This window comes from Dendrobates tinctorius, unplaced genomic scaffold, assembly GCF_039654945.1.
Source record: "Dendrobates tinctorius isolate UK_male_01 unplaced genomic scaffold, ASM3965494v1 ptg000049l, whole genome shotgun sequence".
Taxonomy (NCBI): Eukaryota; Metazoa; Chordata; class Amphibia; order Anura; family Dendrobatidae; genus Dendrobates; species Dendrobates tinctorius.
In genome coordinates, this window is record NW_027361717.1 from 7,311,780 (window position 1) to 7,323,512 (window position 11,733).

General features: G+C 46.0%; 1 long non-coding RNA gene across 1 annotated transcript in view; it reads right to left on the reverse strand.

The window, feature by feature from the left end:
* The window catches only part of LOC141091212 (uncharacterized), a 141,363-nt gene extending 131,628 nt beyond the window's left edge, over positions 1–9,735 (reverse strand). The window contains exon 1 of the long non-coding RNA XR_012232456.1: positions 9,634–9,735. This is a non-coding gene — a long non-coding RNA (uncharacterized lncRNA). The remainder of the gene's footprint in view (positions 1–9,633) is intronic.
* Positions 9,736–11,733: the final 1,998 nt, after the last annotated feature.

Here is an 11,733-nt window from a genome sequence, read left to right on the forward strand (position 1 = left end):
TGAATTTTTTCGACCCGTTTCGCTCAACTCTAGTTGGATGCAATGATTTTTAACCCTGATTAAAAATCATCACTCTCGGCATTGTTCTGTGCTGCCGATAAAATGATAGTCCATAGACACTGAACAACCGCACTAATGATTAATCAGTGCACATAGCATGGCTATTAAATGACTGCTGATCGTCTTGCAGGTAGCCTATTGGCAGTTTTTTAATACCCATAGTGTAAACCAGCATTAGAGAGTAGTAAAAAATATTGAACTAATATGTAGTGATGGGCGAGCACTAAAATGCTCCGGTGCTAGTTGCTCAGGTCGAGCAAATTGGAATGCTCAGGTTCTCGACCCAAGCAACAAGCCCAATGTAAGTCTATGGGAAAATCGAGCATTTTTCCAGTGGTTCCCCTGGCGGTCTGCAGAGGGAATAGAAATTGCAGAAATCGGTGGGAACAGTGCTCAAATTACATGGGGACAGCATGGGGAAGACCCCTGGAAGCATTTCTGACTGTTCACAGCAGTGACTTGAATGTTTTCAGAGTCTTACCCCACTTTTACAGACTCACAATAAAACATACAAAAATGAAACGAAAATAGATTTTCCTGGGAAATATGTTAAGGAACATCCTTTCCAGTGTAATGACTTGTATATAAGGCAAAATAAATAACCAAAAACAAAAATGCTTCTCCACGCATTGGGCTAAGTTCACACGTAGCGTTTTTGATGTCTTTTTGAACTTTAGCATTGCTTTCAACCAAGACAAATGCATTCACTGGGAATTGTCATTATAACAATTTACAACCTTATCTGGCCATGTGGTGTGTGACACATCATCAGACACATGATCATCCTGTTTCATTTATGAAGGAGGGACTCTGAAAGTCACAAAGTCTATTATAATAGAGCCAGCAGGCGGCCTTTACTATTATTAAAGGGCCAGCAATTGGCCCTCACTATTAGAGCGCCATCAGCCAGCTATGCTTTGTTGTTCCCATTATTAAACAGTGGGTCTCCTATACCGTTATTGCGTATGCAGTGAGTGGCTGGGCTGCCCAAAATTTGGATGCACCCCAATACCCATTTGAAGAGACGTACAGGAGTGCCTCCTGAAAACAATGTTCCCATTATTAGGAATTGGGTCTCTCATAGTGTTTACCTATGCAAGGAATGCAAGGGCTACCAAAAATTTGGAGGCACTCCAATGCCCCTTGGAAGAGACATAGAGGAGGGCCTCATAAAAAAGTTACCATTAGAAAGGAGCGGGTAACCTATACTTGTAATTCCTATGCACTAAGTGTATGGGCTGACAAACATTTACCCCTGGGGGTATACATGAAGATATAACAATTTTTTTTTACAGGCATCATAAACACCCTTTAAAAAAATTATGTGGGTGTTGCATCACAGACCACGGTCACCCTGGTGATATGGTGGTGGAGGAGGACAACAGCAAATAGCCAAAATCAGGAAGCGTATACCCATGTGTGGGTGTGAAGGGGTGCATGGGAATAAACCTCCCAAAAAAAGACATTGGATTTGAGTTCATGTTACGCTGCTATCATTTGCTGGTGTTGAGAAGTCTGGCCCAATCCAGCCCTTGTTCATTTTTATACAGTCAGCCAGTCAGCATTTTCAGTTGACAGATGGGTTGTCATGGGAAGCCTAGGTAACTTTAGGCTGAAGCCCCGGGGCCCCTGCGGTGTCCCTCAGACTAGGGGAAACCCTGTCTGTCCCTCAACCCAGGGTTTACACTGAAGGTGTGCCTGCCTGGGCCTCCACCCTGTCCTTGTCTCCTGTCCAGCCCTAAGCTGAACCCACCACCCTCCACCCAGTGAGGAGACCAAGCACCAGACCCCACAAATAAGTATGGACAGGGATAATGGAAATGCACCACACCGCGTACACACAGGGGAATACAGTAATGTGCAAGGGCAACCAAATAATACAACACAGGGAGGCAAAATGGCAACAATTGAATATACTACACCAGAAACCGTATGCTCCTTAGACCACCACTCCAGACTGGTATCGCTTAGCACAAGGCAAGAGCTATAGTCGGCGACGCCCATAGTCACACAGGGCAATTTAAAGACAGAGGGCGTGGCTAAGCCCTCAGCCAGAATGACAGCCTGGTTAACCCAATCCAAGCCGGATCAGAAGACCAACCACCGTTGCTGAGAACCATGTGGTAGGATGGGGTATTACCGCTGTCTGCCGGACACCCTGGTGCGAACAGTGTCCGACATGACACGGGTGTGCTTATCGGTTATAATTCCACCAGCGGCACTAAAAATCCGCTCTGACAAAATGCTAGCCAGGACCTCCAAGGCATATCGAGCCAGTTCATGACACGTGTCCAGCATGGATACCCTATAATTATAAGGCACAGAGGCTTAACGGAGTATTTTGGTACGGTGAGCAAGGTACTCCCTCGACATCTTCCCAAACTTTGCACTCCTTGTGAGAGTACCCCACGCCTCATGGCCTATGCGATGGGAAGGTCTGAGAAAATGCTCCTAGAACTTTGCCAGTGATCCCCTGCCTCTGCTGGATTGGAGTTGTGTCTCTCTCGCCTGCACTCCTTGGTTGTCAAATGAACTGTGACCTCTGCCGCCAGCATTTTCAGATGGCAATTTTTTAATTATTCCACAACAAGGGCCTTCTGGTACTGCCCCATTTTAAAAAAACAAAAAACAAAAAAACTGAACTGGAGTAGACTTGAATGACATGCATGATGTAAAAGCATGTTCACACTGGCCATAAAAGCAAGCAAAACCAAAGGAAAAAACAATGTGTGTATATACCCTAATGAAAATAAATAAGTAAAAAAGGAAGTGCATTAAATAATTAACATAGGGTACTTGGTAAACACTGTTTTGATCAAAAAAGTATAAAGCTGTCCCACCACGGCAAGGTGTACCCATTTGAGACAGTAACTACACTAACGGTAAAACCTACCTAGTGTGAATAGTGGCAGAGAGTCTCTGGGTCCCAAACGGACACCCAGCTTAAGAGGGACTATAAGTGAACTACACAGTTCAGTAGAAAGGAGGCCACACCCTATTTGTACTGAATACAAAAATACTGAAGAACAAGAGGGTGTGCAATATGCTGTCCAGACTCACGGCTACTGAGACTTGACCATGTGTAAGACAGGGTGGAGGTCGTGGTGGCAAAGTGACTGGAAGCATTATCCGCTATCCAACCAACAACCTTTTGACACTGCTCTGTGTTCAATACTGATGTGCTATGGTCCCCTAGTAATTGGGACAGGAAGGTCGGGCAAGATGTGGGTGCTTGTTGTGGCACAATTTCAGCTTGCCCACAGCCTTGGTCTCTGCATGCACCATCACCATCATGTCCACTTCCCCGTTCCTTGCCACGCGCCTTGCCCATTTTAAATGGAGGACAATATTTTCCATGTTCACTACAAATGGCTGAATTTGCAGCGAACTTATTTGTGATCCGTGTGATGAAAAACCACAGTTTTAAATAGCTGGCCTGTAGGTAACTATCTTTAACAGCAAACTGGTGTCAATAAGTTAGCTAAAACACTGCAACAAAATTTAAATGGAGGCCAGAAATGGCAGAATTTTGAGCACACTTATATGTGATCTATGTGATGGACAAACCACAGTTTTAAAAAGAAGGATTTGTAGCGCTGTAATATGGAAAGGATCTGGCTGTATTCTGCAATGCCAACAGGCAAATGGATCAGAAAAACGGTGTTCTGTGGATTGCTTTTTAAGCAAACAATCAGGATTAAGATCCAAAAAAAAATTATTCATGGCCCCTGATACCTGGGGCTATGTCTAGAAATATCTGTAAAAGCAGCAGCAGACAGAACTGGAATGGACCCTCTTGCTATATGCACTGCAGTCTGCCACATACACAGCCTGCCTGCCTAGCACTGATATCTATGCAGTTGAATTAGTCCTCATAAGGACTGTTATTTGACTTAGATATGTGTATAATATATTGTGGTATACCTAACTAAGAAACAAGCAAATCTCTCCCTAGCTCAGCAGCAACTCTCCCTACACTGCCTGATTCCGGAGTGGACTGCAAGGAGCATGGCGGTGCCAGGTCTGATATACACCTGATGACGTTGTGCAGCCAGCCAATCACTGTACTGCCACAACCAACACGGATGGTTGTGGCAGACAATCCCTGCATGTTCATTGGCTCTCTAAAGATCACCAAACATGCAAGGAGGGGACCCAAGCTCCCACCAAGCAACCCAGGAAATACTCGGGGAGCTCCGAGCATCTCGAGCAGTAAGATGCTTGAGCGAGTACCGAGTAGTGTCGAGCATGCTCGCTCATCACTACTAATATGAAGTCCAGCAAAATGGATCCTTAAAAAATGTAAATTTTATTGAAAAGTCATTAGAAATCCCAATTCAACATGATGTAAAATCGTAGACGCATTTCAGACACTTTAATGCTTGCATAACAAAAACCTCATGAAGAATTTTTATGCAGTGAAAAAAGATGGTGTATGAAACGCGACTGCGGCTTTGCATGGTGTTGCACTGAATTTCCTATGGCTTTTCAATAAAATTTAGCTGGAGTACCTATTCCTTCAGCATTTTTGTACTTGACAGACTTCAAGGTTTGTGGACCTTTTTCTCCAGTTGAACTTTTTCCCTTTTTTCCCCAACCCGACATTTAGTCAAAAATATGGCATGTATCTCGAATGTGTTTCATTATGTTTTGCGAAGCCAAACTTTATTTAACGCACACAGTATACTGAGACCTATCTAGTCAGGAGTTCTTGTCGTACTTACTGACAGTAGTCAGTCTTTGATGACTTATCTTTCTGTCCCTCTCCTGTTGCTCATTTCTGATTAAAGCAGCTGAGCTAAGTAATTTGTTGTTTTATTAGCACTTTTATACTTTATTAGTAAACTTTTACCTATCTCTTGTGCCTAGGATCATTAACCACTATGTGTTACATTTGGTGTCAGATTTGGGATCCTACTGGAACAGATAGAGGATAAGATTTGAGAGAAATCTATGCTTCTCAGTTTTTTTATGTTAAGATGATTATTATTATTTATTTATAGAGCACCATTGATTCCATGTTGCTGTACATGGAAAGGGGTAACATACAAAGTACAGATATCACTTACAGTAAGCAAACTAACAATCACAGACTGATATAGAGGGGAGAGGACCCTGCCCTTTCGGGCTTACATGCTACAGGATGGTGGGGAAGGAGACAGTAGGTTGGAGGGTTGCAGCAGCTCCAGTGATGGTGAGGCGGTAGCTCCAGTAGTGGTGAGGAGGCAGCGGGGATCATTGCAGGCTGTAAGCTTTCCTGAAGAGATGGGTTTTTAGGTTCTGTCTGAAGGATCCGATTGTGGTTGATAGTCGGACGTGATGGGGCAAAGAATTCCAGAGGATGGGGGCTATTCGGGAGAAGTCTTGGAGGCGGTTGGATGAGGAGCGAATAAGTGTGGAAGAGAGAAGGAGGTCTTGAGAGGACCGGATATCATGTGAGGGAAGATATTTGGAGATTAGTTCAGAGATATATGGAGGAGACAGGTTATAGATGGCCTTGTAGGTCAGTATTAGTAATTTGAAATTGATACGCTGAGGGAATGGGAGCCAGTGAAGAGATTTCCAGAGGGGAGAAGCGGAGGAGTAGTGAGGGGAGAGATGAATTAGTGGGGCGGCAGAGTTAAGGATGGACTGGAGAGGTTCGAGGGTGTTAGCAGGGAGGCCACAGAAAAGGATGCTGCAATAGTCAAGGCGGGAGATGATGAGGACATGTATAAGCATTTTAGTAGAATGAGGGTTGAGGAAGGGACGGATTCTGGAAATATTTTTGAACTGGAGGCGACAGGAGGTGGAGAGAGCTTGGATGTGCGTTTTTAAGGACAGGGCAGAGTCAAGGGTTACTCCGAGGCAGTGGACCTCTGGTACGGGGGAAAGCGTGATGTTGTCAATTATTATAGATAGGTTGGGTAAGGAAGATCTATGAGATGGGGGAAAGATGATCAGTTCAGATTTGTCCACATTGAGTTTGAGGAAGCGAGAGGAGAAGAAGGAGGATATGGCTGATAGAAACTCCGGGATTCTGGACAGCAGAGAGGTGACGTCTGGGCCAGAGAGGTAGATCTGAGTACCATCAGCATAAAGGTGGTACTGGAATCCATGGGACTTTATAAGTTGCCCCAGGCCAAGTGTATAGATTGAGAAAAGTAGGGGTCCTAGAACAGAGCCTTGGGGGACTCCAACAGAGAGAGGGTGGGATGAGGAGGTAGTGTGGGAGTGGGAGACGCTGAATGTGCGGTTGAAAAGGTATGAGGAGATCCATGATAGGGCGAGGTCTTTGATGCCAAAGGAGGAGAGGATGGTCATATACCTTAGAATGGTGACCCAACAAAAGTTATACACAGTGAAAACAGGTGAGTGCGCATGTGTTTTTAAGCATACTCAGCCGAATACCTCAGGCAATGACTTGTTTCCATTGAGAACAAAGGATCATGCATGTCGAACTCCAACCTCCTTTTCATTTGAATGGGGATCCCGTATACACATTAGATGGTTTAAACCAGGAGGGCAAACTTCAACTAATGTTGTTGGGCACCCTTATCTACCAGTTAAATCCGAAAACCTTGGCACTGATAGTCAGTGGTAGTTATACAAGCTTATAAGCTTGCATCAAGGGAATAGCTACACCCTAAAATCACCTGAGGGAATCTGGAGGACCTGGTCAATTAGAGGTCACTTGTGCCCACCTACTTAACTCCTAAAGTCTTGTCCTATAAAGAACTGGTAATAGTGTTGCGGAATTCAAATTTTTTAAAAACTGTTTTGCTAAGTAAACATTTTAGAATGTTTAAATTTGTAATGATTCCAAAGATCCCTCATATATAGAACATCATTTAATCTTATGCAATCTCTGCTCTTGTGTTTGTACACACAGCACTAACAATATTTGATAAAAGGACCAACCAGTGGGACGATTTGACAATCGATCGATAAACTTTGACCAATCAGCAGTCACTTAAATTCCTGTTGACACAGACAGACAAACGTAAACAATGCACACATAGTGAAGGAGACTAAATCACTCAGTGCGCACAGGGTGCCATAGTTTTGCAGTATTAGTCCTATTTACACAAGGTGATGCACCGCTAAGAATGATGATTTCTTTTGTGTTGCGCAAATGATCATTTCACCCAATGAACAAGAGTTTTGCTTGTGCAATCAGTGATAGGCAGCCTGTTTAGAAGGCAAGAAAACTGTGAAACAAGCATTTTTAACAACATTCATTCACAATAATCAGAGGTCTCTGTAAAGATTAGATTGATAGTTGGCTGAAATTGGCTAGCTTTAAGGAGGCTTTACACATAGCGATATCGCTAGCAATATCGCTAAAGCGTCACCGATTTTGTAACGCAGCAGCGATATTGCTAGCGATATCGCTACATGTGACACTCACCTCCGACCGGCCTCCCCACTGGCTATCGCTGATCGCGCGAGAACGTCCTGGTCCATTTCTCGTTGTCGGCTTCCTGCTGGCGCCGACGAGCGAGCCATGGACACAGGCGGAAGACGGACACACTCGCCGCGTCTAAAAGGTAAGTGACAACCGCCGATCGCTGCTGCATCGCTAGTGAGATCTGCCTGTTTGGCAGCTGACTAGTGACTATTAAGCGATGCACCAGCGATCCTGACCGGGTCGGATCGCTGGTCGAATCGCTGGTGCATCGCTAAATGTAAAGAGGGGCCTTTACTCTGTGTAATGGCACCTTTAGCCTGTAGATTAGCAATGCAAAATCCCACTATGTTATCCATTCCACTCAATTACATCATGCATTACACAAAACACATATAATAACATGAGAAGGTACAGTCTGTAAATGTAAAGATGTAGGGGATGATTTACCAATCTTGTCAAAGATCAACAGAAATAGGCTAAAAATCGGCCAAATTTATCGCATGCTGAATGATAAATTAGAAGCATCGCTTTTGCATAACTTTACACTGCCCACTTTGTGCACTTACTGACTTTGACAGAGAGAGGACCCTGCTGTCCATAAGAGCTTACACTCTACAGGAGAGAGAGAAGCCTGCTGTCCAAAAGATCTTACACTCTACAGGAGAGAGCCCTGCTGTCCATAAGAGCTTACACTCTACAGGAGAGAGAGAAGCCTGCTGTCCAAAAGATCTTACACTCTACAGGAGAGAGCCCTGCTGTCCATAAGAGCTTACACTCTACAGGAGAGAGAGAAGCCTGCTGTCCAAAAGATCTTACACTCTACAGGAGAGAACCCTGCTGTCCATTAGAGCTTACACTCTACAGGAGAGAGAGAAGCCTGCTGTCCAAAAGATCTTACACTCTACAGGAGAGAACCCTGCTGTCCATAAGAGCTTACACTCTACAGGAGAGAGAGAACCCTGCTGGACATAGGAGCTTACACTCTACAGGAGAGAGATAAACCTGCTGTACATAGGAGCTTACACTCTACAGGAGAGAGTGGACCCTGCTGTCCATAAGAGCTTACATTCTACAGGAGAGAGAGAACCCTGCTGGACATAGGAGCTTACACTCTACAGGAGAAAGAGAGAACCCAGCTGTACATAAGAGCTTACATTCTACAGGAGAGAGAGAACCCTGCTGTCCAAAAGAGCTTACACTCTACAGGAGAGAACCCTTCTGTCCAAAAGAGCTTACACTCTACAGGAGAGAACCCTGCTGTCCATAAGAGCTTACACTCTACAGGAGAGAGAGGACCCTGCTGTCCATAAGAACTTAAACTCTACAGGAGAGAACCCTGCTGTACATTAGAGCTTACACTCTACAGGAGAGAGAGAACCCTGCTGTACAAAGGAGCTTACTCTCTACAGGAAAGAGAGGACCCTGCTGTACATAGGAGCATTCACTCTACAGGAGAGAGAACCCTGCTGTCCATAAGAGCTTACACTCTACAGGAGAGAGAGAACCCTGCTGGACATAGGAGCTTACACTCTACAGGAGAGAGATAAACCTGCTGTACATAGGAGCTTACACTCTACAGGAGAGAGTGGACCCTGCTGTCCATAAGAGCTTACATTCTACAGGAGAGAGAGAACCCTGCTGGACATAGGAGCTTACACTCTACAGGAGAGAGAGAGAACCCAGCTGTACATAAGAGCTTACATTCTACAGGAGAGAGAGAACCCTGCTGTCCAAAAGAGCTTACACTCTACAGGAGAGAACCCTTCTGTCCAAAAGAGCTTACACTCTACAGGAGAGAACCCTGCTGTCCATAAGAGCTTACACTCTACAGGAGAGAGAGAACCCTGCTGTACAAAGGAGCTTACTCTCTACAGGAAAGAGAGGACCCTGCTGTACATAGGAGCATTCACTCTACAGGAGAGAGAACCCTGCTGTCCATAAGAGCTTACACTCTACAGAAGAGTGAACCCTGCTCTACATAGGAGCAGGGGCGTAACTACCACGGTTGCAGGAGTCGCCACTGCGACCGGGCGCGGGGGGAGTCAGGGGCCCGGCATGCATATCTCCCAATCGTTCCGATTCTCACGGGACAGTCTCATTTTTGACCCCCCCACTCGCGTCCTGCACTGCACTGAGCCGCCACACCCCCATGCACCCCGTCCTCGCCCCCCGCAGAGACCCACCTCACTGACAGCAGCCTGTCGCTAGGTTGTTTTCTCCAAAGTGCGCACAGGACCTGTGATGAGGTCACAGGAGGGGAGGAGTCAGGTGTCACAGTATCAGCGGCTTGGGAGTCTGCAGGACTCTGCTGTGCTGCATGTCATGGTGCTGGATGAGGATTTTCCACAAAAATTCAATTTGCAGCTAATAAATTTGTGTGAATCTCAATACAAGGAAACTTCTAATTGCTTGCAAAATACACGTGGAAGAAAGGAGAGAGAGAACATAGCAAACAATAATAGCTTATGCTTCACAGATTAGAGACAGAAAACCCTGCTGACCATATGAGCTTATACTCTACAAAAGAGGACTCCTCTGACTATAAGAGCTTACACTCTACAGGAGAGAGTACCCTGCTGACCATAAGAGCTTATACTCTACAGGAGAGAGAGCGCCATGTTGTCCATAAGAGCTTACATTCTACAGGAGAGAGAGAACCCTGCTGTCCAAAAGAGATTACACTCTAAAGGAGAGAACCCTGCTGTCCATAAGAGCTTACACTCTACATGAGAGAGAGAACCCTGCTCTACATAAGAGCTTGCACTCTACAGGAGAGAGAGAACCCTGCTGTCCAAAAGAGCTTACACTCTATAGGAGAGAACCCTGCTGTCCATAAGAGCTTACACTCTACAGGAGAGAGAGAACCCTGCTGTATATAGGAGCTTACACTCTACAGGAGAGAGATAACCCTACAGTCCATAAGAGCTTATATTCTACAGGAGTGAGAGAACCCTGCTGTACATAGGAGCTTACACTCTACAGGAGAGAGGACCCTGCTGACCATAAGAGCTTATACTCTACAGGAGAGAGAGTGCCATGCTGTCCATAAGAGCTTACACTCTACAGGAGAGAGAGGACTCTGCTGTCCATAAGAGCTTGCACTCTACAGGAGAGAGAGAACCCTGCTGTCCAAAAGAGCTTACACTCTACAGGAGAGAACCCTGCTGTCCATAAGAGCTTACACTCTACAGGAGAGAGCACTGCTGTACATAAGAGCTTGCACTCTACAGGAAAGAAAGAACCCTTCTGTCCATAGGAGCTTATGGGTCGCCCCGCGGCTTGCCCAGGGAAGTGGGGTACTCAGTACCGGGCCGGTGCGTGGGGGATGGTGTGTCACAGCAGCGGTGACCCGGTCCGTGGCCCTGGGCCCCAATCTCAATGGCGGTGGTGTTAATGGTGTTTAGAGTTTATTAGAATAGTTCGTGATGCCACCCGTGGTATTTGTCAAGTATGGTGTTAGGCCAACGCTGCATACAGATCCACTGGGACTGATGGTGTGGTGCAGCAGAGATGGTATAGCTCCCCACAGGTGGAGCTGTAGTCCCAGGGCAGTGTAGGTGCAATGGATGAGGAGAGGCACAGGATGGTGTAGATGTTGTTACCCAGGTATAGTGGTGCGAGAATAACTGGAGGACACCAGAGTATGCGGTTCCAAAGCTTTACTCACTGTTTGCAGTTCACACAACTGCCTGCCTCCGTACTGTGTTCTCCAGGTCAGGGCTCCAGCCAACCTCCAGGCAGGATAGGATTCTCCCTTCCACACTCCGCCAATATGTACCTTCACTGAATGACTCCTCAAATGCGCCTTTAGGTGAGAAGCACTCCAGTACTTAGTTACCCTGGAATGCCTCTCTAGGTGTTCCTAGTCTCTACTTGTATGACAGACAGCTGTAGCCTGCTTCGGGGAAGTCTAGCTCCAGAGTTCCGGCTCTCTATCCATTTCGCTGTTGTGTCCCAAGTCTATGGTGGGAGCAAGGCGTTAGCGGCTCACTACTCCTCCGGTATCTGTTGCCGGATATAAAGATCTAATCAACCTCAGGGACCGGGCCCCGGCCTTTGCGCTTTCTGGACTTGAAGGGTTCTCTCTCTTTCTCAACCAGCTTCCCACCGTCCTTCTATTCTCCTTCGTTCCGATCTGTTCTATCTCTCTCTGATGGAATCTGTAGTCTCCAGTCTACGTCTCTTTCTCCTTCTCTTCCTTTCCTGAGAAGCTCGTTCCACTAAGACCAGTCCTCAGCCTCTCCTGACTGACTGCCTTCCTCCGCCTTGAGCTCCTCTCAGGC